The sequence below is a fragment of the Nyctereutes procyonoides genome, unplaced genomic scaffold (assembly GCF_905146905.1).
Source record: "Nyctereutes procyonoides isolate TBG_1078 unplaced genomic scaffold, NYPRO_anot_genome, whole genome shotgun sequence".
In the NCBI taxonomy this organism is placed as follows: Eukaryota; Metazoa; Chordata; class Mammalia; order Carnivora; family Canidae; genus Nyctereutes; species Nyctereutes procyonoides.
This window is the reverse complement of record NW_026575125.1, coordinates 23402657-23430561: the sequence shown is the minus strand read 5'-3', so window position 1 is coordinate 23430561 and position 27905 is coordinate 23402657. Positions and strand designations below refer to the sequence as shown.

Genomic DNA, 27905 nt, shown 5'->3' with positions numbered 1-27905 from the left:
TATATATCAATGTAATAAAGGACATATAGGGGGCAGGGCAAGATGGCGGAAGAGTAGGGTTCTCCAAGTCACCTATCCCCACCAACCTAGATAACTTTCAAATCATCCTGAAAACCTATGAATTTGGTCTGAGATTTAAAGAGAGAACAGCTAGAATCCTACAGTGAGAAGAGTTTGCGTTTCTATTAAGGTAGGAAGACAGAAAAAAATAAAAAAGTATCCAAGGGGGTGGAGCCCCAGCGAGGAGCCGGGCTAGGGCCCTGTGGCGAGCGCCCCCAGGACAGGAAAGCCCAGGCCAGGAGAAGCAGGAGCTTTACCAATCTCCCTGACGAAAGGCGCTCACAGGGAGCTTGGGCAGGATCCCAGGAGGGGCAGGGATGCCCTCAGGCTCCCAGGAGCATGAACAGAGGACCTGTGCCCCGGGGGAGAGTGCACTACACCCTGAAGCCGAGCTCCCTAAAGGGCTGCAGCGAACGCCCGGCATGGCCCCGGGAGCAGCTCATGCAGCGGCTCCACACGGAGGGGGCTGGGCAACCCGGGACCACGAGTCCAGCACGCAGGCCCTAGAGCCAAGGGCACTGGGGGACACAGCCCAAGACCCGGCGCTCCCCCCAGGACAGGTAGAGGCCTGGAGGGCCCAGGACAGTGAGGACGCTCCTGCCCCTGGGCAGCCCCAAGCTGTGCAGATTGGTGCCCCCGCCCCAGGAGCATCCAGGCCCCTGCAGTCTGGGAGCTGGGGTAGTTACTGTGGGAGCTGACTCCAGAGCTGGACAGCTGGCCACCGCCACTGTTGTTGTTCCTCCTGGTGTCACCTTGTACCTGGGACTGAGCAGGGGCCTCACAGGATAAACAGCTCCCACTGAGCCATGTACCTGGCAGGGGACTGGGCAGCTTCCCCAGCTGCACACACCTGAGAATCACACAGCAGGCCCCTCCCCCAGAAGATCACCTAGAAGGACAGGGGAAAAGCAAGTTATTGACCAAGCAGCACTGGAAAGTTCCAGGGGAAGTTGAGGGATTTACAGTATATAGAATCAGAGGATACTCCCCCGTGTTTTTCGTTTTCTGTTTGTTTCCTCCCCTTTTTTTTCTTTTTATTTTCTCTCTTTTTCTCCTTTTTCCAGTACAACTTGGTTTTGGTCCCTCTGCACTGAGCAAAATGACTAGAAGGAAAAACTCACCTCAAAAGAAAGAATCAGAAACAGTCCTCTCTCCCACAGGGTTACAAAATTTGGATTACAACTCAATGTCAGAAAGCCAAGTCAGAAGCACAATTATAAAGCTACTGGTGGCTCTAGAAAAAAAGCATAAAGGATTCAAGAGACTTCATGACTGCAGAATTTAGATCTAATCACGCAGAAATTAAAAATCAATTAAATGAGATTCAATCCAAACTGGAGGTCCTAATGATGAGGGTTAATGAGGTAGAAGAACGAGTGAGTGACATAGAAGACAAGTTGATGGCAAGGAGGGAAACTGAGGAAAAATAAAAAAGCTCATGAGGATAGGTTAAGGGAAATAAATGACAGCCTCAGAAGGGAAAATCTACGTTTAATTGGGGTTCCCGAGGACACTGAAAGTGACAGAGGTCCAGAAACTGTATTTGAACAAATCATAGCTGAGAACTTCCCTAACTTGGGAAGGGAAACAGACATTCAGATCCAGGAGATAGAGAGATGCCCCCCTTTTATTGATTTTTAAATCAATAAACACCTTAACATTTAATAGTGAAACTTGCAAATTCCAAAGATAAAGAGAAGATCCTTAAAGCAGCAAGAGACAAGAAATCCCTAACTTTTATGGGGAGAAGCATTAGGATAACAGCAGACCTCTCCATAGAGACCTGGCAGGTCAGAAAGGGCTGGCAGGATATATTCAGGGTCCTAAATGAGAAGAACCTGCAGCCAAGAATACTTTATCCAGCAAGGCTCTCATTCAGAATAGGAGGAGAGATAAAGAGCTTCCAAGATAGGCAGAAATTGAAAGAATATGTGACCACCAACCCGACTCTGCAAGAAATCTTAAGGGGGACCCTGTGAAAGAAAGAGGAAGTCCAAGGAAACAATCCACGAAAACAGAGACTGAATAGGTATCATGATGACACTAAATTCGTATATTTCAATAGTAACTCTAAACCTGAATGGGCTTAATGAACCCATCAAAAAGCACAGGGTTTCAGACTGGATAAAAAAAGCAAGACTCATCTATTTGCTGTTTACAAGAGACTCATTTTAGACATAAGGACACCTACAGCCTGAAAATAAAAGGTTGGAGAACCATTTACCATTCGAATGGTCCTCAAAAGAAAGCAGGGGTAGTGATCTTTATATTAGATAAATTAAACTTTATCCCAAAGACTATAGTAAGAGGTGAAGAGGGACACTATATCATACTTAAAGGATCTATCCAACAGGAGGACCTAACAATCATCAATATTTATGCCCCAAATGTGGGAGTTGTCAAGTATATCAATCAATTAATAACCAAAATTAAGACATACTTAGATAATAATACACTTATACTTAGTGACTTGAATATAGCGCTTTCTACAATCAACAGGTCTTCTAAGCACAACATCTCTAAAGAAACAAGAACTTTAAATGATACACTGGACCAGATGGATTTCACAGATATTTACAGAACTTTACATCCAAACGCAACTGAATACACATTCTTCTCAAGTGCACATGGAACTTTCTCCAGAATAGACCATATACTGGGTCACAAATCAGGTCTTAACCAATACCAAAAGATTGGGATCATCCCCTGCATGTTTTCAGACCGTAATGCTTTGAAATTAGAACTAAATCACAAGAAGTTTGGAAGGATTTTCAACACGTGGAGGTTAAGGACTATCCTGCTAAAAGATGAAAGGGTCAACCAGGAAATTATGGAAGAATTAAAAAGATTCATGGAAACTAATGAGAATGAAGATACAACCGTTCAAAATCTTTGGGATACAGCAAAAGCAGTCCTGAGGGGGAAATACATCACAATACAAGCATCCATTCAAAAACTGGAAAGAATCCAAATACAAAGGCTAACCTTGCACCTAAAGGATCTGGAGAAAAAACAGCAAATAGATCCTAAACCAAGCAGAAGAGAATTAATAAACATTCAAGCAGAACTCAATGAAATAGAGACCAGAAGAACTGTGGAACAGATCAACAAAACCAGGAGTTAGTTCTTTGAAAGAATTCATAAGATAAATAAATCATTAGCCAGCCTTATTAAAAAGAAGAGAGAAAAGACTCAATAAAATCATCAATGAGAAAGGAGAGATCACCATCAACACCAAGGAAATACAAACAATTTAAAAAACTTATTATGAGCAGCTTTACGCCAATAAATTAGGCAATCTAGAAGAAATGGACGCATTTCTGGAAAACCACAAACTACCAAAACTGGAACAGGAAGAAATAGAAAACCTGAACAGGCCGATAACAGGGAGGAAATTGAAGCAGTCATCAAAAACCTCCCAAGACACAAAAGTCCAGGGCCAGATGGCTTCCCAGGGGAATTCTATCACATGTTTAAAGAAGAAACCATACCTATTCTACTAAAGCTGTTTGGAAGGATAGAAAGAGATGGAATACTTCCAAACTCATTCTATGAGCCCAGCATCACCTTAATTCCAAAACCAAAGACCCCCACCAAAAAGGAAAATTATAGACCAATATCTCTGATGAACACAGATGCAAAAATGCTCAACAAGATACTAGCCAATAGGATCCAACAGTGCATTAAGATTATTCACCATGACCAAGTGGGATTTATCCCCAGGATGCAAGGCTGGTTCAACACTCATAAAGCAATCAATGTGATTGATCATATCAGCAAGAGAAAAAATAAGAACCATATGATATTCTCTCAATAGATGCAGAGAAAGCATTTGACAAAATACAGCATCCATTCCCGATCAAAACTCTTCAGAGCGTAGGGATAGAGGGAACATTTCTCAGCATCTTAAAAGCCATCTATGAAAAGCCAACAGCAGATATAATTTTCAATGAGGAAACACTGGGAGGCCTTCCCCTAAGATCAGGAATAAGACAGGGATGTCCACTCTCACCACTGCTATTCAACATAGTACTAGATGTCCTAGCCTCAGCAATCAGGCAACAAAAAGAAATAAAAGGCATTCAAATTGGCAAAGAAGAAGTCAAATTCTCCCTCTTCGCCGATGACATGATACTGTACATATAAAACCCAAAAGACTCCACCCCAAGATCGCTAGAACTCATACAGCAATTTGGCAGTGTGGCAGGATACAAAATCAATGCCCAGAAATCAGTGGCATTTCTATACACTAACAATGAGACTGAAGAACGAGAAGTGAAGGAATCAATCCCATTGACAATTGCACCCAAAAGTGTAAGATACCTAGGAATAAACCTAACCAAAGAGGTAAAGGATCTATACCCTCAAAACTACAGAACACTTCTGAAAGAAATTGAGGAAGACACAAAGAGATGGAAAAATATTCCATGCTCACGGATGAGAAGAATTAATATTGTGAAAATATCCATGCTACCCAGGGCAATTTACACATTTAATGAAATCCCTATCAAAATACCATGGACTTTCTTCAGAGAGTTAGAACAAATCATCTTAAGATTTGTGTGGAATCAGAAAAGACCCCGAATAGCCAGGGGAATATTAAAAAAGATAACCATAGCTGGGGGCATCACAATGCCAGATTTCAGGTTGCACTACAAAGCTGGGGTCATCAAGACAGGGTGGTACTGGCACAAAAACAGACACATAGATCAATGGAACAGAAGAGAGAATCCAGAAGTGGACCCTCAACTTATGGTCAACTAATATTCAACAAAGGAGGAAAGACTATCCACTGGGAAAAAGACAGTCTCTTCAATAAATGGTGCTGGGAAAATGGGACATCCACGTGCAGAAGAATGAAACTAGACCATTCTCTTACACCATACACAAAGATAAACTCAAAATGGATGAAATATCTAAATGTGAGACAAGATTCCATCAAAATCCTAGAGCAGAACACAGGAGAAAATATCACTGAGGGTGACAAAACATGAGAGACACCTAACTCTGGGAAATGAATAAGGGGTAGTGGAAGGGGAATTGGGCGGGGGTTTGGGGTTTCTGGGTGATGGGCAATGAGGGGGGCACTGGCGGGATGAGCACTGGGTGTTATGCTATATGTTGGCAAATTGAACTCCAATAAAAAAATTAAAAATAAAACCATGTAAAAAATGACATATATGATACACTCATGGCTAACAGAATATTCAGTGATGAAATGTTGGAAGTTTTTAAGATCAGGAAGAAGACAAAGGTACCCACTCTCACCACTCTATTTAACATAGTAATGGAGGCACTACCTAGAGCAATCAGGCAAGACATAAAAACAAAAGACATCAGAATTGGAAGGGAAGAAGTTAAATTGTCTATTTGTAGATGACATGATTTTATATATAGGAAATCCTAAAGACTCAACCAAACAACTGTTAGAAACAATTAATAAATTCAGTAAAGTTGCAGGATACAACATTAACATACAAGTATTAGTAGCATTTCTATACAAAGTGAAATTTATGAAAAAATGGAACCTATTTACAATAGCATTAAAAACAATAAAACATTAGGAATAAATTTAACCAAGAAAGTAAAAGATCTATATTCTGAAAATTATAAGACATTGATGAAAGAAATAAGAGAAGACACAAATAAATGGAAGGGTGTCTTTTGTTCATGGATTGAAAGAATTAATATTAAAATGTCAACACTACAAGTCATCTATAGATTCAATACAACCTCTATCAAGATTCCAATGACATTTTTTACACAAATAGAAAACAGCCCTAGATTTTGTATGCCACTACAAAAGACATTGAGTAGCCAAAGAATTCCTGAAAAAGAATAAGAAAGCTGTAGGCATTGAACTTCCTGATGTTTCAAGCTATACTATAAATTTATAGTACTGGAAAAAAATCATAGTACTAGCATAAAACAGCAGACCAATGGAACAGAACTGAGAGCCCACAAACCCAAGCATATATGTCAACTAATATTTGACAAGGGAGTCATGAATATTCCATGGAGAAAATAAATGGTGCAGGGCAGGAATGATTGGATATTTACATGTGAGAGAATGCAATTGGGGTAATGTTTTTATAGAAATCAAACTAACAAGTTTCTGTACAGCAAAAGAAATCTTCAAAAGAGTAAATAGACAACCTATAGAATGGGAGATAATATTTGCAAAGCAAACCATGTATCTGGTAAGGAGTTCATAACTAACATATATAAAAAACTCAGAAATGAAATGAAAAATAAAAAATCCAATTAGAAAATGGACAGATGATTTGAATAGGTATTTTACCAAAGAAGACATATAGATGGTCAACAGGTACATGAAGAGATGCTCAACATCATTATTCATCAAGACAATGCAAATGCAAACCACAATGAGATTATCACCACACACTTGTTAGAATGGGGATCTTCAAAAAGACAAGAGATAAACATGTTGGTGTGGAGCAGATTAGAGGTGGTTTCACGTCCAAGATGGCAACATAGGAAGACCCTGAATTCATCTCCATGGATACCAAAACTATCCCTGTCTATAGAGCAGTTCCTCCTGAGGAACTGAGGGCTGAATGAACAGCACAACAGAAGATAGACCATGTAGCGAATAGCAAAAGAGCTTGAGAGATTATAATGAAGGGAACCCCGACACCTGATGCTGCAGACTGCAGTGGGGAGGGATAGTGCTGAGGGACTGTGAGCCGATTTGTCTGCCATTGGGCACAGAAAACAAAAGTGCCATGGTTTAAAATTTAAAAGAGCAACTAATATATAAAAGATCTAGCCTTGGACGTTCATAAAACAGCGGGGGATGCTGCTGGAACTTACCCAAGGCAGAGGGAGAAGAAGTAATTAATAGAGGTAATGGATCAATAATTTCCAAGTATGAAGGGTAAAAGACAAAAATTGTAAAATAAATTAAAACTACAATAATTAGGGTCCTTGAGGAGCTAAGATGGTGGCATAATTGGAAGAACCTAGCTTTTTCTCACCCCTTGAATACAACTAGGTAACCTTCAAATTGTTTTGAATATGCCAGAAATCAACCTGAGGACTGACAGAATAAACTGCACAACTAGAGGGAGAAAAGGGGCCACTTTGAGGAAGGCTGGAATTGTGGAGATGTGGTTTGGGGAGTAACAGATTGTGGGTGCTGCAGAGGGGAGGGAGAGAAAAAAGCTGCTCTGAGAGAGAGAGAGAGAGAGAGAGAGAGAGAGACAGACAGAGACAGAGAGATTGAGAAGCATACTGGGGAGTGCACAAGAACACTTCCCCAAAGCTACTGCCTGGGAAAAGGAAAGGGGCTGAATTTTGTGAGTTTTTGTAACCAGGGGTCTCAAAGACTGGGGATACAAAAATAGCAGAATACACATTCTATTCAAGTGCACATGAACATTCTCTAGGATATATCACATGTTAGACAACAAAACAAGTCTAAATTTAAGAAGAATGAAATCATGTCAAGCATATTATCTGACCACAATGGGATGAAACAAGAAATTACAGGAGAACTGGAATAAAACATATTGAAACTAAACAACATGCTTCTAAACAACCAATGGATCAATGAAAAAGTCAAAGAGAGGAAACCAAAAAATAACTTGAGACAAATGGAAATATAACCTTCCTAAATCTTTGGAATGCAGCAAAAATAATTCTTAGGGAGAAGTTCATAGTGATACAGGCCTATCTCAAGAAACAAGAAAAATTTCAAACAATCTAATTTAAAATTTAAAAGAAGTAGAAAAGGAAAAACAAAGCCCAGCATTAGTAGAAGGAAGGAAATAATCAAGATCAGAGTGGAATAAATGAAATAGACTAAAACAATGATAAAAAAAGACCAATTAAACTAAGACCTGGTTCTTTGAAAAGATAAAGTAGACAAACTTGTAACCAGACATCAAGAAAAAAAAGATGGAGAGCCCAAATAAAATCAGAAATCAAAAAGGGAAAATTACAACTTATACCACAGAAATATAAAAAAATCTAAGCAAATACTATAAATAATTATGTGCCAACAAATTAGACGATCTAGAATAAATAAATTGCTAGGAACATAAAATCTTCCAAGACTGAATCATAAAGAAATAGAAAATCTGAATAGAGTGATTCCTACTAATGAAATGAAATCAGTATTAAAAAATCTCTTAAAATTCCAGGACCAGATGGCTTCATAGGTGAATTCCACATAAACATTTAAATAAGAGTTGATACCCATTCTGAAATTATTCCAAAAATTTAAAGTAGAAAAAACACTTACAAATTCATTTTATGAAGCTACCATTATCCTAATACCAAAAGCAGACAAAAATACTACCAAAAAAAAAAACTATGCCAATAACCCCTGATGAACATAGATGTAAAAATCCTTAACAAAATTCTAGCAACAAAATTCAACAATACATTAAAAAGATCACACACCGCAATATAGTGGGATTCATTCTAGGATGCAAGCATGGTTAACAATCACAAATCAATAAATGTTATTAATAAAAAATAAATCATGTTGTTAACAAAACAAAGGATAAAAATCATATGACCATTTCAATAGATGCAGAAAAAGCATTTGACAAAATTTAACATCTATATATGGTAAAAAACTAATTGGCATATAGAAAATATACTTCAACATAATAAAAACCATGTATGACAAACCCATAGCTATCATCATACTCACTGGTGAAAAACTAAAAGCTTCCTCTAAGATCAGAAACAAGACAAAGATGCTTATTCTCACCACTTTTTTCAATACAGTATCAGAAATTCTGGGCACATAAATCAGACAAAAAAATAAATAAGCACCTAAATTAGAAAGGATGAAGTAAAATTGTCATTATTGGCAAATGGCATGATACTATATATAGAAAACCCTAAAGACCAAAAATCTACTAAAAGTAAAAAAAAAATAATTTGGTAAAGTTGCAGAATACAAAATTAATATAAAACAATGTGTTGCATTTCTGTACACTAATAACAAAGTAGCAGGAAGAGAAATTAAGAAAACAATCCCATTTACAATTGCATCATAAAGAATAAAATATCTAGGAAGAAATTTAAACAAGGGGTGAAAGACTTGTACTATGAAAACTATAACACTGATATCAGCAAAAATGAAAAGAACACAGAAAGATACACTGTGTTCATGAATGAAAGAATATTAAAATGTCCATACTTCCCGATGCAAACTATAGACTCATTGCAACTCCTATCCAAATACCAATGGCGTTTTTCACAGAACTACAATAAATTATCCTAAAATTTGTATGGAACCACAAAAGACCTGAAATAGCTAAAGGACTCTTGAGATAGAACAAAGCTGGAGGTATTACAATCCCAGATTTCAAGATATACTACAAAGCTGTAGTGATCAAAACAGCATGGTACTGTCATAAAAACAGATACACAGATAATAGAACAGACTAAGAGAGTCCAGAAATAAACCCATGATTATATGATCAATTAATATATGACAAAGGTGGCAGTAACATAAGATGGGAAAAAGTCTTTTCAATAAATGGTGCTGAGAAAACTGCACCACTTTCTTATATACAAGAATAAACATGAACATAAGATCTGAAACCATAAAACATCTAGAAGAAAACATAGGCAGGAAGCTGTTTGACATCAGTCTTAGCAGTACTTTTTTGGATTTGTCTCATCAGAGAAAGGCAACAAAAGCAGAAATAAACAGGGGTGCCTGGGTGGCTCAGTTGGTTAATCATCAACTCTTGATTGTGGTTCAGGTCATGATCTCAGGGTAGTGGGATCGGCCCTTGTGGGCTCTGTGTTCATGGAGAAGTCTGCTTGCTCCCCTCTTCCTCTGCTCCTCCCCCTGCTCGCTCACTCTCTCTCTGAAATAAATAGAATCTTTAAAAAAAAGCAGAAATAAACAGGCTACTTCAAACTAAAAAATTTTTGCATAGCCAAGGAAACCATCAACAAAACAAAAGGTAACCTACTTAATAGGGTGAAGATGCTTGCAAATGATACATGCAATAAGGGCTTAATATCCAAAATATATGAAGCCATACAACTCAATAACAAAACACTTCAATTAAAAACTGGGTGGAACAACAGACATATGAAAAGATGCCCAACATCAAGTTTGTGTGTGTGTGTGTGTGTGTGTGTGTTTCAGATTTTATTTGAGAGAGAGAGAGAGTGCATGAGCAGGGGGAGAGGGAGAAGCAGACTCCCTGCTGGGCAGACAGCCCAATGCAGGGCTCAGTTCCAGGACCTTGATATCATGACCTGAGCTGAAGGCAGATGCTTAACTTACTGAGCCAGCCAGGTACCCCTTAATATCAAGTTTGTAAAGAATAATATAATTGGGGAATTAAAAACTGATTGGTGAAAAAACCGCTGGGGTTATTTAATACTCAAGTACCCCCCCACAGATTACTTACTAAAAGCAAGGAAAAAACAATGTCTTTAACATTGGAGTCATCTAGCTAACGCTGTATTAACTAGGTAATTCAGTATTACCAAAAGTGGGACAAACTTTATAGGCTTCTGAAGTGATACTGTAAGAAGGCAGTTAACATTCCCTATAAGGCATTTATATGCTCAAAAATGTTTGAACTAATTCTAATCATGAGGAAACAATTATTAAAATTCTAACTGGAGGATTTTATAAGAAATAACAGACCAGATTCTTCAAAAATTTAATGCCATGAGAAACAAATAAATGTAAAAAACAAGCAATGAGAAAAGGCAGATGTCTGAGATTAAAAAATGACAAAAAAGATTTCTGAACTTTGGATATTAAAAAGCTCCAGAAGACAATTTGGGGAGAACCAGGGATATCAGAATATTGCATGATATATTACATGACAGTATAGAATTTTTTATTATTTTAAATGCAGTAATTATACTGTGGTTATATAGGACTGTGTCTTATTCTTAAGAGATAAAGTATCATGATGTAACTTTTCAAGTGGTTTTGCAAAATAATATGCAGAGAAACGTGTTAATATAGCTTGTGTGGCAAAATGTTAACAATTGATAAATCTATGATGAACTGATACTCATTGTCCTATTCTTTTAACTTTTTTGTAGTTTTGAAAATTATCAAGACATATCTTAAAGTAAAATTCAAGTTACAGACTGGGAGTGCATTTGTCATTACACAAATGACAATAAATATTAGGAATATGCAAAAATCTTCTACAAATCACTAAGGAAATCAGAAACAACCCAAAAGAAAAATGAAGGGAAATAAAGAATATGCATTTGACACATGATAAGAAACTTGGTGCTAATAAATTTGAAAACACATGTTCTGACAAATGAAATGCAAATCAAGATCAAAATGATATATATTGATATATATTTTTCCATTTGGACTAGTGAAAGTTCAAATAAAAATGTCTAACACCACATGTGGGAGAGAATATAGACCCATAGCATTCTGAAAGATTTCAGGTGACACTCTAAAATCGGTACAGCTACTTTGGAAAATATTTGGCATTATCTCATAAAATTCTATATACACATTCCTTATGACTAAACAATTCCAATCCTGAAAGGAACTCACATTCAGAGACACATGCAAGAACATCTATAATAACACTGTTCATGAGAGCAAAAACCTGAAAACAATCCATCTATCCAGAGGGGAATGGATAAATGAAATATGTATGTTCACACAGAGGAATATCGTACAGAAGTTAAAGTGAATAAATTGTAGCAAGATATAATATGTGAAACCCTGAATTTTTAAGTTAAAAAATCCCAAAAGAGAACATACAGCCTGTATATCTGTTTATCTATCTATAGCTATACCTATATGTATTTGCATATACTTTTTAGGAATATATATAGTTAATTTAAAACTAGATGCCATTTAACCTAAGGAAATGAACACAGAATTTAGATAGAAATTCCATTAGGTGAGGAGTAGGCAGGATAATGGTTTGTATAGGATCATGTATTAGTTTAACTTATTATCAAGATTCTATTTTTCATGTTGAGGGGTGATTTCTCAGGTTCTTATATTCACATAGAGAAATAAATACAAACATATGCATACCTAACTGAATAATAAAAGAGGGTCATGCCTGGACCAACAATGAATGTGTATTATGAGCCAAAGATGAAGATTAATCTTCATCCTTATACCCCTGCAATCAGGTTATATGATAATCATTTGCTGTGTGAAGCTCATATAAATAACTACTGGCAATAGGCAGAAGGAACACAAAGTCGGATGACAAACTTTAAAGAACACCAGGAGTGAATTAAGTAGTTCTCTGTGTTTACTGTGTACCTCCTTAAATTCTTTATTGATACTTTGCTCCTTATTAATTCCATAAGGTTCACTGAATATCACTTTGCCTTGAATTTCTACAAAAACTACTGGCTGTGTGGGTGGATCTATTCCTGAGAGTATCAACACTCTAATAAACCTGGATGTTTTGAGCTGTTTGTAAGAGCAATTGGGCATAGTTTGAAAACCCTGGAGGAGGAAAGAGCAAATTAAGTTTAGAAGGTGTTATTACCTTTTTTTTTCTCCAAGTACAACTCCTAGACTAAGAAGGAATCAGAATACTTCATATTCCCACCCATTTTCCTAGGTGATGAAGCAAAGTTAATTTTTCTTAAAATAAGACTGTTTTAAAAAGATTTAGGTAGTTAATCTGGCAGGCAACATACAAAGGTGGATGTATTTCTAAAGAATACTCAGCAGCTAAAATACTAATTAAAACTGTGAAATAAGCATCAGTATAAGTAGCATATAGGTAGATTCTGGAAACTTCACATTTTAAAACCCAGAGAGATTAATAAAATAGATATATGCTTTTATTCATATAATTCTTCCATTCTACTTATTGGATTATTATCCTTTTGAGTGTATTGTTCATATGTGCAGGGTCTACTGGGGGCTGGCCAGATGGCTCTGTTGAACTTGGCTATACTTACAAGTCTAGAGTCAGCTGACTGTTAACCAAGCTGACTGCTCTCATCCACATCTCATCCTCCAACAGGCTAACCAGGGCATATTCCCATGGTGATGACAAAGGCCTAAGAGGCAAGTAGAAATACAGAAGAAACAGAGCTGACTGAATGTAGCATTAAAGGAGAGCAGCATTAGGAAGAGAAAATAACTGGGGCTAGTTCTGCAATTTACCAATGGCACTTACGTTTATAACTGTTTCCTAATCACTGGTCTTTGAATAAAAAGCCAATTTTTGTCACCTCACATCCCTTCTCACTCCATCTATCTAGTTTAGATTGAGGCTTCTCTCACCTCATCTCTTCAAAGGTTGTTTCACCCCCAACACTTGAGAGAAAGAATTTCAACAGTTCGTTAGCAAGCTACATGGTAACTATATAGTCTCTATTTCTAATTTAACAAGCATCAGTTAATTTTTGTATTATAGGCCATTATTTCATATAGCTATGAAATAACTATGCCTTCATCACAGTATTTCAGATAAATATGTCTTGTGGTTAATATGTTTTAAGTATCTTAATTTCCCCATAGCATCTAACTACTCAAATAATAGGTGCTCAGAAATAATCAGAAATCATTTAATGTATATGTCGCTTCTGAGGCTAACAAACCTGTTACATCAAGGATAAAGACCAGTCCAGGCTAAAGAAACAATATTCAATATGAATTTTCTAGAACCAGTACAGAAATGTATTGGCTTTTAAAAAAAAGACTACAGCACTCAATTTTTTTTTCTTAGTGGAATATTGTTTTAATTGACTTAGCAGAAGTTTATTATGAAGCACAGAAAAGTTTAAGCAACTGCTTCTATTATAAACTAGTGGTTTTCTAGCCTAGCTTCAAACTGGAATCATCTGGGAAGCTTTTTAAACAATAGCAATGATAGAGTTCACCCAGATCAATTAAATCAGTATCTCTGGAGGTAAAGCCTAGCCATCAGTATATTTAAAACCTCCCTAGATGATTCTAATGTGTATCCAAGTTTGAGGAAAAATGCTTTAAACTCTTCTAAAAATAACAACGAAGTTTGGAAATTAAGCAATACACCTGGAAGCAACACATGGCTGTTAACTTGGATATTACTAAACAATCCTGACAGATGAAACAGTATCCTAATTAATTGGTCTTCCAAAGTCCATTATGGGCCTTCACCTGGCAGCATTTTCAAAATATAGGTTTTGGAAATGCTGAATTTCAGTTATTACAACATAGTTCATAGATGCTGGCTAAGCAAACTTACAATTTGACTTACATTGTGATATAAAATCGATTTAATATCACTGGGATGCAGATCTCCTGATGAGAGCTGACAAAGACCAGCTGAGGCTTTAGCGAAATGATGTGTGAGTGCACTGAGGAGCAGACAATTGGAAACTAATGAGATGATAAAGGCTTTCAGGTATGTGAGTTGATCAGCTACCTGCTGAGAGCCTCTCACTGTAGAAGAGAACTCCCTGGCTCAGGGCCCTCTTTTCCATCTTAGATGCAATCAAGGTTAGTCTAGGCTGTATGTGATATTCTGTTAAAAATTGTCTCTGTTCATTTTGGAAGTGAAGTCAGTCATAGAGGAGTGGGAGCTAGTAGATATGGCTTCCATCCCACATTTATATACACTCTATTCTAAGGAACATTTATTAGCACTTGCATATAGTGGCACAGGGATGATTGGTGACAGTGATTATTAAAGGGAGTTTGAGCCACAGATCAAAACCCTGTGGTCACTTAAGTTTGTGCTTGCTGTCCCGTAAACTGCTTGTGTGAACAAACTCACTCTCATCCCTGATAAAACCTGGCCACTTTCTACCCCTCACCCAGAGCAGAGTGGCTGTGGTAGGAAAGTGAGGCATGAGACTATACTTCAAAGTCAGGCTAAAATCAGTTTTGGATTCTAAAAAATTCAATGGGATTTGGCAGTTCTAACTTCAAACAATTTAAAATACTTCATAAGATGATGTAGGTTCAAAAGAGAAAATACTAGCAAAATATAAAGAAAATCTGTAAATAATCAAACGTTATCAAGCTTTTGAAGAGTGTGAACAAAAAAATCCTGTTAAGACCAATATACACTAATAGTAGGAGACACGGCACTTTCAGCAAATGACAAATCTTCTAAGCACAACATCACCAAAGAAACAAGGGCCTTAAATGATACACTGGACGACATAGATTTCACAAATATATACAGAACAGATATATACAGAACTTTCCATCCGAACGCAACTGAATACACATTCTTTTCAAGTGCATATAGAACTTTCTCCAGAATAGACCACATACTAGGTCACAAATCAGGTCTCAACCGATACCAAAAGACTGGGATTGTTCCAGATATTTTCAGACCACAATGCTTTGAAACTAAAACTCAATCATAAGAAATTTGGAAGAAACTCAAACATGTGGAGGTTAAAGAGCATCCTATTAAAAGATGAATGGGTCAACTGGCAATTAGAGAAGATTTAAAAAGATTCATGGAAACTAATGAAAATGAAGATACAACCATTCAAAATCTTTGGGATACAGCAGAAGCGGTTCTAAGAGGGAAATATATAGCAATACAAGGAATCCCTCAAAAATTGGAAAAACTGGGATCCCTGGGTGGCGCAGCGGTTTGGCGCCTGCCTTTGGCCCAGGGCGTGATCCTGGAGACCCGGGATCGAATCCCACGTCGGGCTCCAGGTGCATGGAGCCTGCTTCTCCCTCTGCCTATGTCTCTGCCTCTCTCTCTCTCTCTCTTTCTGTGTGACTATCATAAATAAATAAAAATTTAAAAAAAATTGGAAAAACTCAGATACACATGCTAACTTCACACTTAAAGGAACTGGAGAAAGAACAGCAAGTAAAACCTACACCAAACAGAAGAAGAGAGATTAAAGATTCGAGCAGAACTCAATGAAATAGAGACTAGAAAAACTGTAGAACAGATCAACAAAACCAGGAGTTGGTTCTTTGAAAGAATTAATAAGATAAATAAACCCCTAACCAGCCTTATTAAAAAGAAAAGAGACTCAAATTAATAAAATCATGAATTAAAGAGATCACAACCAATACCAAGGAAATACAAAAGATCTTAAAAACGTGTTATAAGTAGCTATATGCCAACAAATTAGGCAATCTAGAGGAAAGGGATGCATTTCTGGAAAACCACAAATTACCAAAACTGGAACAAGAAGAAATAGAAAACCTAAACAGACCAATAACCAGCGAGGAAATTGAAGAAATCATCAAAAACCTCCCAAGACACAAAAGCCCAGGGCTAGATGGCTTCTCAGGGGAATTCTATCAAATGTTTAAAGAAACCATACCTATTCTACTAAAGCTATTTTGAAGGATAGAAAGAGAGGGAATACTTCCAAATTCATTTTATTTTTTTTTCTATTTTTAATCTTTTTTTAATTTTTTAATTAATTAATTAATTAATTAATTTTATTTTTATAAATTAATTTTTATTTGTGTTCAATTTACCAACATACAGAATAACACCCAGTGCTCATCCCGTCAAGTGTACCCCTCAGTGCCCGTCACCCATTCACCCCCACCCCCCACCCTCCTCCCCCTCCACCACTCCTAGTTCATTTCCCAGAGTTAGAAGTCTTTATGTTCTGTCTCCCTTTCTGATATTTCTCACAAATTCATTTTATGATGCCAGTATTATCTTCATTCCAAAACCAAAGATCCCACCAAAAGGAGAATCTCCAAAATCAGACAAAGACCCCACCAAAAAAAAGACTAATATCCCTGATGAACACAGATGCAAAATTCTCAACAAGATACTAGCCAATGGGATCCAGGAGTACATTAAGAAGATTATTCACCATGACCAAGTGGGATTTATCCCCGGGATGCAAGGCTTGTTCAACACTCATAAAACAATCAACGTGATAGATCACATCAACAAGAGAAAAAACAAGAACTATATGATCCTCTCAATAGATGCAAAGTAAGCATTTGACAAAATACAGCATCCATTCCTGATCAAAAGTCTTCAAAGTGTACGGATACAGGGAACACGCCTCAATATCTTAAAAACCATTTATTTAAAGCCCACAGCAAATATTCTCAATGGGGAAACACTGAGAGCCTTTCCCCTAAGATCAGGAACATGACAGGGATGTCCACTCTCACCACTGCTATTCAACAGAGTACTAGATATCCTAGCCTCAGCAATCAGACAACAAAAAGAAATAAAGGTCAGAGAATGACTTGCTGAGTTCAGACAGAGTGGCATCAGTAAATATGCAGAGCCAGAAGTGAGTCTTTGCAAATGAATGAGGGTTAATCAAAGGTAAAAATATATGATACATGTATATAACCTCATAGCACTGTGTGTATATGTATACATATACGTATACATACACAAAGACTCATATGTCATTGATAAAAATGACTTCTGAATATATTTTTATAAACAATATTCTCTTGGTGAAAAGTATATAACATTGAGAGCATACTTGTACAGACTACAAACCTGAACCCATTTCATATGCCTTACACTTGTTAGTTTAATATTAACAGTGCTTTTACAAGGTACATGTTAAGAATATTGCCATTTTTACAGAAGAGAAAGCTAAGTTTCAATCACTTGGCATCATAACACCAGTCTATGCTACTAGTGGTAGCACAGACTAGTAGCGTAACCCCCAAATAGGACATGAATGCACACGTTATGAATCCACAGACAATATACTCATTTACTACATGATTCTAGCATTTGCTTTGAAGTCTCATGTGAAGAATACAGAGGTCTGCATACTTGAGGATAGGATCATCAAACATCCAAGCTCTTCCTTCCATAAATACAGTAGCACTGGTACTTGTCAGATCACATCTTTAAATTCTGTTTGCAAAATATGATAATGTGCCAAGAGATGTTGCTTTTACTGAAAGCTGTATTTACATTAGTGCTTAGTCATGGTGGCACAGCAAGCAAAAATATGGATACATAACAGTGAAATATATTCTGGCTGAAATTTCAAGATATGTGGGACTTAATGTTACTTGAATGGAAGATATTATGTTACATTTTTATGACCAAACCTAGAAACCTCTTATGCACAAATTAAATTTGTTTTTAGGAAAAGAAAATATTTGACGTATAAAAACCTTTAGAAACTCAGAAAACTCTTGATTTGTAAAATTGCTATCTTGTGAAATAAACATAAGTCAGAAAGACAAAGCAATGGCAGAAAACTCATTTTAATTGCTTGTATATGTGGTAATAAATTGAGAGAAATTTTGGCATGGATGATCAAATCCCTTGGTGACAAGATTTGTAAGTCACTGGTATTTGAAATAATGAGAAAATTCTTGGGAAAAAAAGATTCTCTTTGGATGTTAAGGCTCTTTAATTGGAAGGCAGATATTATACAATCAATGAAAAAATAATTTAGTGTGAAAATGGATTTGAATCAAAATTTAAAATTAAATGAAACTTTCACATAAATAGAAATGAATATGGTTTGAATATGTACACATTAAAGAGTATGTTGCTTATACATTTAAAATTCTAATTCTAGGAATGGGAATAATTAAAGAATGTGTGTGGTAATAAACTTTCTGAAAATCTAAAATATGCTTTTCTATCGATAACAAGAGTCATTTGAATGTGAATTTTAATGGAAATAAATTTGTCCTGGCATAATATGAAAAATTAGAACATTAATACGTAAATCACTTATAAACAAATGCCTGTAGATTTTGAAAATCATTTCTGATTATAATGATTCTTTATTCTGCAATGACTTAATGAATTTCAGGATTTACATTACTGAAAAAGACAAATAATTTGGAAAGGCATAGTTTTTTGTCTATTTCCTTATCTCTCCCAATTTCCAAATTCCCTACAAATTTAGCTCTGAAAGACTTCCTCTCAACCACACCATCTTAATTTCAGAGAAGGTGCTCCTGCTTATATGTAAAAATACTTCTAATTTTTCCTAAATAGTGTATTTTTAAAAAAATTATAAAATGATACATTCCAGCTTTCATTGTTTCAGAAAAAAATATAAGAAAAATAAATTCAAATAATTTACCACAGTCAAGTGGGATTTATTCCAGGGATGCAAGCAAGAGTGGTCCAGTATTTGCAAATAAGTCAATGTTATATATCACATTAACAAGAGAAAGGGTAGAAACCAAATGATTATTTCAAAAGACGTAGAAAAGACATTTGACAAAATACAAAAACTGGTCATGTTAAAAACTCTTCACAAGGTATGTTTAGAGGGAACATATCTCAACCTGATAAAGGTCATGTATGACAAACCTTAACATCATATTCAGTAGTGGAAAATTGAAGGCTATTACTTTAAGGAACAAGAAAAGCATGTCCACTCTCACCACTTTTATTCAATGTAGTGTAAAAGAAGTCCTAGTTGCAGCAATGAGTCAAGAAAAAGAACATGTATCCAAACTGGAAAGGAAGAAGGTGAACTGCCACTATTTGCAGATGAGAAGATTCTATATAGAGAGAATCCTAAAGACTCTACCACATAGAACTGATTATATGCAGGATTCTGTGGCATTTCTATACACTAATAATAAAGTAACAAAAAGAGAAATTAAGAAAACAATCTTATTTTCAATTGTACCAAAAGAATATACTACCCAAAATAATCTACAGAATCAATGCAAACCCTATCAAAAACACCAATAACATTTTTAACAGAACTAGAACAATCCTAACATTTGTATATAATGACAAAAGCCCTCCAACAGCCAAAGCAAAAGTGAGAAAAACAAAGCTGGAGGTATCACAATCTCAGATCTCAAGCTATACCATAAAGCCATAGTAATCAAAAGAGTATGATACTGGCACAAAAGCAGACACATAAATCAATGGAACAGGATACAAAGGCCAGAAATAAACCCATACTTATATATGGTCAACTTACAACAAAGACAAGAGTATACAATAGGGAAAAGATAGTCTTTTCAATAAGTGGTGTTGGAAAAATTGGATAGCTACATACATACAAAAGAATGAAACTGGACCACTTTCATACACCATATATAAAAATAAACTCAGAACCATAAAGATCCTAAAAGAAAACATAGGCAGTAATCTCTTAGATGTTGAGTATTAACAACATATTTATGGATAGATCTCCTCAGGTAAGGGAAACTAAAGCAAAAATAAACTATTAGGACTACACCAAAATAAAAAATATTTGCAGAACAAAACAAAAACAAAAAAAACAAAACTCAACAAGAAAAGGCAACCTAGTGACTGGGAGAAGATATCTGCAAATGATATATCCAATAAAAGGTTAGTATCCAAAATGTACAAAGAACTTAAAGGGTACAAAATCTGGGCAGCCTGGGTGGCTCAGCGGTTTAGTGCTGCCTTTGGCCCAGGGTGTGATCCTGGAGACCTGGGATCGAGTACCACATCGGGTTCCCTGCATGAAGCCTGCTTCTCCCTCTGCCTGTGTCTCTGCCTCTCTCTCACTGTGTCTCTCATGAATAAATAAATAAAATCTTTTTAAAAAAGGTACAAAATTCTTAATTGACTCAAGTTCATAAATAGACAAAACCCAAAATGATTAACAAACCATAGTCTCTGTCATTTCTCTCTCAGCAGAAAATAGATCTCTGTCATTCATCTGCAAGATATCACCAAATGGTAAGACCATAAGATGAAATTTCTAATCACTGCTGCCACCACGGGAAAATAACTTGTCAGTTGAGCAAAAAGGAAACAAATACAAAACACAAAATCATGGGGATCCCTGGGTGGCGCAGTGGTTTGGCACCTGCCTTTGGCCCAGGGCGCGATCCTGGAGACCCGGGATCGAATCCCACGTCGGGCTCCCGGTGCATGGAGCCTGCTTCTCCCTCTGCCTATGTCTCTGCCTCTCTCTCTCTCTCTCTCTCTCTCTCTCTCTCTGTGTGTGTGTGTGTGACTATCATAAATAAATAAAAATTAAAAAATATATTAAACCCCCACAAAATCATTAAAATTGGGGGAAAACAACTTAAGAAAAACAGAGTTAGCAAAGTAAAAGTTCTATTGCCACTCAGAATTCACTCCAGGAGCTAGGAGAAAACTGGCCTGGACTCACCCAGCCCACAAGATTTAGTTTATTTGGCTCCATCAGGTGAGACCACTTGGGAATCTCAGTGAAACCTCCAAAATGGTTCGAGTATAGTTTTCAAAAAAGTAAAATTATGAATCTAAGGGAATATAAAATGAACAATGTCAAAGATGCTTTTTAATTCATCAATTAGAAAACAAGTAGGACGGTTAAAAAAAGAGCCCAGAGAATATATGAAAAGTTAGGTATATAGGAATTTAACAAAGACAGATACCTTATGATTTCACTCATAGGTGGAATTTAAGAGAACAATCATGGGGAAAAAAGAAAAGCTTCTTAAGAAGCGAACCCTTAACAACAGAGAACAAACTGGTGGTGACCAGAGAGGAGGTGGGTGAGCAGTTGGGTGAAATAGGTGAAGAGGATTAAGGAGTGCAATTTTGTAATGAGCATGAGGTGACGTATGAACGTGCTGAAACACTATTCTGTACAGCTCTAGCTAATATAACACTGTTAACTATACTGGACTTGAAAACTTTAAAAAAAAGAAATGGTAGAATTAGATTGTTAGGCTAGATACAAAACTGCTAATGTCTAAAAGAGCCATAGAGAGTAATCGGAGCTTCTTCCTGACGTGCCCCTCTCCCGCTTTCGTGAAGTTTCCTCCCAGCATGGCCCCCAAGCGCCAGTCCTCGCTCGCACCTCAAACGAAGAAACCGAAGAAACCGAGGCTGCCTCCGGCCCCCAAGCCGGAGAAGACGTCGACCTCTCAGCACTTGCCGAAGGGAGAAAAAGAACAGCAAGAAGCAATTGATCATATTGATGAAGTACAAAATGAAATAGACTTAATGAACAAGCCAGTGAGGAGATTTTGAAAGTAGAACAGAAATATAACAAACTCCGCCAACCATTTTTTTCAGAAGAGGTCGGAATCGATCGCCAAAATCCCCAATTTTTGGGTAACAACATTTGTCAACCATCCACAAGTGTCTGCACTGCTTGGGGAGGAGGATGAAGAGGCGCTGCATTATTTGACAAGAGTCGAAGTGACAGAATTTGAAGATATTAAATCAGGTTACAGAATAGATTTTTATTTTGATGAAAACCCTTACTTCAAAAATAAAGTTCTCTCCAAAGAATTTCATCTGAATGAGAGTGGTGATCCATCGTCAAAGTCCACTGAAATCAAATGGAAATCTGGAAAAGATTTGACGAAACGTTCAAGTCAAACGCAGAATAAAGCCAGCAGGAAGAGACAGCACGAGGAACCAGAGAGCTTCTTCACCTGGTTTACTGACCATTCTGATGCAGGTGCAGATGAGTTAGGAGAGGTCATCAAAGATGATATTTGGCCAAATCCATTACAGTACTACTTGGTTCCTGATATGGATGATGAAGGAGGAGAAGGAGAAGAAGAAGAAGATGATGATGATGATGATGATGATGATGAAGAAGAAGAAGAAGAAGAAGAAGGATTGGAAGATATTGAAGAAGAAGGAGATGAGGATGAAGGTGAAGAAGATGAAGATGATGAGGGGGAGGAAGGAGAGGAGGATGAAGGAGAAGATGACTAATGGAACACTGATGGATTCCAACCTTCCTTTTTTAATTTTCTCCAGTCCCTGGGAGCAAGTTGCGTCTCTTCCCCGCCCCCCCCCCTTGTGCTCATTCGCCCTGTTTTTTGAAGTCTCTTTTCTCTCCCTTTATACCATTGTTCTCAACTTATTTTGGGGGGAAATACTTTGAGCAGAATACAGCGGGAAAAGAATCTCTACCCCTTTCTGTTCCAAATTCATTTTTATTCCTTCCTGTCTCAACAAAAACTTTATGGAATCAACACCACCGTCTCTATGGGAAAAAAGAAAAACCTTCTGCTCCCTTAGCTCTGCTGGAAGCTGGAGGGTGCTAGGCCCCTGTGTAGTAGTGCATAGAATTCTAGCTTTTTTCCTCCTTTCTCTGTATATTGGGCTCAGAGATTATACTGTGTCTCTATGTGAATATGGACAGTTAGCATTTACCAACATGTACCTGTCTACTTTCTCTTGTTTAAAAAAAGAAAAAAAAAACTTTAAAAAATGGGGTTATGGAAGGTCAGCAAAGGGTGGGTTTGAGATGTTTGGGTGGGTTAAGTGGGCATTTTGACAACATGGCTTCTCCTTTGTCATGTTTAATTGTGATGTTTAACGGACATCCTTGCAGTTTAAGATGACACTTTTAAAATAAAACTCTCCTAATGATGACTTGAGCCCTGCCACTCAATGGGAGAATCAGCAGAACCTGTAGGATCTTATTTGGAATTGACATTCTCTATTGTAATTTTGTTCCTGTTTATTTTTAAATTTTCTTTTTGTTTCACTGGAAAGGAAAGATGCTCAGTTTTAAACGTTAAAAGTGTACAAGTTGCTTTGTTACAATAAAACTAAATGTGTACACACACAAAAAAATAAAAGAGCCATAGACCTTTAGGGGTTATCTGTTTCAATAAATATAAAGGAATTTCATCTCTACCAGCCAAAAAGTCTCCAAATTTAACCTCTGCCTTACAAAATTGTAAAATAGCCCAAACAAAAGAAAGTCAAGTGCAGTAATATGTTTTTTCTCATTTCCAAATTTCAGATTATTTTCCTGACAGATATCACCTATGTTTACCTCCACCGGATAAGAAGAGTTGACATAACTTCAGGAGAGAACCTGATGAAGTATGGGGCATGAGAACTTAGGGTAACTGTATCCATCTAAAGCAAATTTCCCAAGGCTCCACATAGTTTTGAAGGAAAAATTTAAAGCATGTGAGGAATATCCTCACACAATAGTTAGAGCTGCAAATTTGCTGAGCTAATTAAAAGTAGATTAAATCATTTTATAAATTGAATAATGAAAGTTAAAATCATCTATAAAAGTCTCAGAATATCAAGTCTAGGGGTAGCCTGGGTGGCTCAGCGGTTTAAGCACCTGCCTTTGGCCCAGGGCGTGATCCTGGGGTCCCGGGATCGAGTCCCGCGTCGGGCTCCCTGTATGGAGCCTGCTTCTCCTTCTGCCTGTGTCTCTGCCTCTCTCTCTCTCTATCATAAATAAATACAATCTTTAAAAAAATCAAGTCTACTTTCCTTGGATGTAATGAAATTAACAAAAATAATAGACCTTATAATGTTTTTTAAAGAAATTTTATGTATTAAAATATTAACTTTCCCACACCCCATCAACACTATTTGCTAAGGCCGTCTAAGAAATGACATATACACTCAAAACCTATACTAATTCCTGGAGGTTTCTGTCCCTCTTTCTCTGGCCTCCACTAGTTCTGAAAGGTGGCTGGATTACAAAACAAAAATGTGAATATACACTTATTATACAACTCTCATATAGAAATTCTTGAGACAAAGTGGGCCTCAGATATATTGCGAAAGAATCAAAGATAATTCACACACATTAACTAGAGCAAATAGTTCCTGTTCATGGAGCTTCCCATTCTATTTATTATGAAAGTTTAAGATGAAAATAAATGTCATAACAAATACACAAAAGTATATAAAGAAATATAGAAACATAATTTGAAAAAGAGGGTAAAAAAATAGGAACAGAAATTATGCTAGAAACAACCAAAAAACAACTAAAATACCCAGAATAAATTATTTGTACCACAGAAAACTTTTTCTAGCTATTGAGGAATAATAAATAAAATTGTAAGGGGGTGCCTGGGTGGTACAGTTGGTTATGTCAGACTCTTGATTTGGACTCAGATTGTGATCTCAGGGTCAGGCTCCACACATGGCACAGGGTGATTATGATTCTGTCCCCCCTTTCCCCTCTCCCTTGGCCCTTCCCTTTGTGCTCTCTAAATATATATATAATTTTACTTAAATATTTATTTATTTAAAAGTGTACAATACGGTGATTTGCTGTAGGTATACATTATAAAATATTTACCAATATCAAGTAAATTAACACATCCATTACCTCACATAGTTACCTTATTTTTTTGTGGTTAGAATTCTTAAGATATATTTTCTTAGCAAATCTAAAGTACATATATAGCATTATGAACTATAGTCAACATGCTGTACATTGGTTCATCAAAATTTATTCATCTTTTAGTTGCAAATTTGTATCCTTTGATCATCACCTTGCCCATTTCATCCACCCCTTGTGAACCACCATTCTATTTTGTTTCTAGGAGTTGGACTTTTTTTTTTTTTTGATCCCACAAATGTCACACAATATTTTTCTCTGACTTATTTCACTTGGCATAATTCCCTCCAGGTGCATTCATATTTGTTGCAAACAGCAAGATTTCCTTCTTTTTTATAGCTGAATAATATTTCATTGTATATGTATACACACAAATGAACACACATACATATTCTTGATCCATTTCCTGTTAAGATACACTTAGGCTGTTTCCATATCTTGGAAGATATCTGCATTCCCATTTTCATTGCATTATTCACAATAGCTAAGATACAGAAGAGTTTAAATAAATACATTCAGTGAAAAGAGGACATTAAAACCAGGATAATAAAATGATGGACTTTTAGGATAAGGAAAATGCAGCAATTTAAACTAACATTCTGAGGGACTAATAAATGGATGCTACGCACCACACAAGAGACTAAATATAGCAAGATGTTGATAACAAATTAGAAAATCTTGACATAGTCAAAAATAGGAAAATTGAAAAACTAGTAAGTTTTTACAGAGAAATAAAATCTGGACTTGCAGTCCTGAAAAGTGGAATAGACATATTTGACTTCAGTCTTCCTACTAGATATAGCTAAAAATCTGGGACATTTCATAAATATATATATTTATCCTACATAAAGAGAATCTGAGAAATGGAGAGAAGCAAACCTGCTATAGCCCTCAAGACTCAATGAATGACACACTATTAAGTACTTTTGGTTTTCTTTTAACCTCAAATATCCCAGATTGAGTACTAAAGCAGCAACTTAGAAATGCCAATGGAGCTCAGTTTAAAAAAAAAAAAAGCCCAAGGAAAGCCAGCTGTCTTTAGCCAAAACCATGAAAGGGTCAATCTAGCAAGACAGAAAACTTTTAGACAAAAATCATTCTATTCTAGTTAAACATCAGAGAAAAAACTGTGGTTCCACTCAAAACTCTAATTCTACCCTTGCCAGGATGTAAGGAGGGATGCTAAACCCTCCTCTTAACCCCTACCATAATGGGGTCAGGAAAGTTTGAGTGGAGAGTCAGGATGCTTAGTCCCACCTAGTAGTAACAAAGTGCACTTCTCCCTCCTAACTGGTGTTGTATCTGAGCAGGGCTAATGGAGAGTCAGGATTATCAATACCACTCAATGATAGGGATGCCACCCCTCTTCAGTATAAGTGGTGGAAAGCAGTAAAGAAGCACACTGCTCCTGCCAGCTATAAAAGTATCAACAGTGGCCTAATAGTCTGAACCCCCAAATCTGCCTAAGAGTAGGGAGGTGCCCCTTCCTCATCAGGTGTTGACAGAGGTTATATAAAAAATCTGGAATCCCCCCCCCCATCACCACTGCCAATGTGGGAATAAGAAGATGGTGCCTCACTCTGCTGGAGGAAGCCTGTTGAAACACAGATTTTAAAAAGATCCAGAGTTGGGGAGGAGGGGCAAGATGGCGGAAGAGCAGGGTCCCCAAATCGCCTGTCCCCACCAAATTACCTAGATAACCTTCAAACCATCCTGAAAATCTACGAATTCGGCCTGAGATGTAAAGAGAGACCAGCTGGAATGCTACAGTGAGAAGAGTTCGCGCTTCTATCAAGGGAGGAAGACGGGGAAGAAGAAATAAAGGAACAAAAGGCCTCCGAGGGGGAGGGGCCCCGCGAGGAGCCGGGCTGAGGCCGGGGCGAGTGTCCCCAGGACAGGAGAGCCCCGTCCCGGAGGAGCAGGAGCTGCACCAACCTTCCCGGGGGAAAGGGGCTCGCAGGGAGTTGGAGCAGGACCCAGGAGGGCGGGGATGCCCTCGGGCTCCCGGGGACACTAACAGACACCTGCGCCCCGGGAGAGTGCGCCGAGCTCCCTAAGGGCTGCAGCGCGCACGGCGGGACCCGGAGCAGCTCGGAGGGGCTTGGGCGGCGGCTCCGCGGAGGGGGCTGCGGGGCGGGAGCGCGAATCCCACAGTGCAGGCCCCGGAGCACAGGGCGCCGGGACACAGCCCAGGACCCGGCCTCCCCCTGGGACAGGCAGAGGCCGGGAGGGCCCAGGACAGCGAGGACGCTCCTGCCCCGAGCTGAGCAGATCAGCGGCCCCGCCCCGGAGCCTCCAGGCCCTGCGGACCGAGAGCCGAGAGCCCCGAGCCCCGTAGTTCCTGCGGAGGCTGAATCCAGGCTTCCAGAGTTGCCATAGCCACTGCGGCTGTTCCTCCTGGGGCCTGACGGGGTAAACAACCCCCGCTGAGCCCTGCAGCAGGCGGGGGCAGAGCAGCTCCCCCAAGTGCTAACACCTGAAAATCAGCACAGCAGGCCCCTCCCCCAGAAGACCAGCTGGACGGACCAGTGATACTCCCCCGTGTTCCAATACGACTTGTTTTTGGCCACTCTGCACTGAGCAAAATGACTAGAAGGAAAACCGCACCTCAAAAGAAAGAATCAGAAACAGCCCTCTTTCCCACAGAGTTACAAAATCTGGATTACACTTCAATGTCAGAAAGCCAATTCAGAAGCACCATTATACAGCTACTGGTGGCTCTAGAAAAAAGCATTAAGGCCTCACGAGACTTCGTGACTGCAGAATTTAGATCCAATCAGGCAGAAATTAAAAATCAATTGAATGAGATGCAATCCAAACTAGAAGTCCTAACGACGAGGGTTAACGAGGTGGAAGAACGAGTGAGTGACATAGAAGACAAG

The 27905-nt window shown here is 37.7% G+C and overlaps 1 pseudogene; it reads left to right on the top strand.

The window, feature by feature from the left end:
• The first annotated feature begins 21725 nt into the window (after positions 1-21725).
• Positions 21726-22692, top strand: LOC129518386 (protein SET-like; annotated as a pseudogene).
• Positions 22693-27905: the final 5213 nt, after the last annotated feature.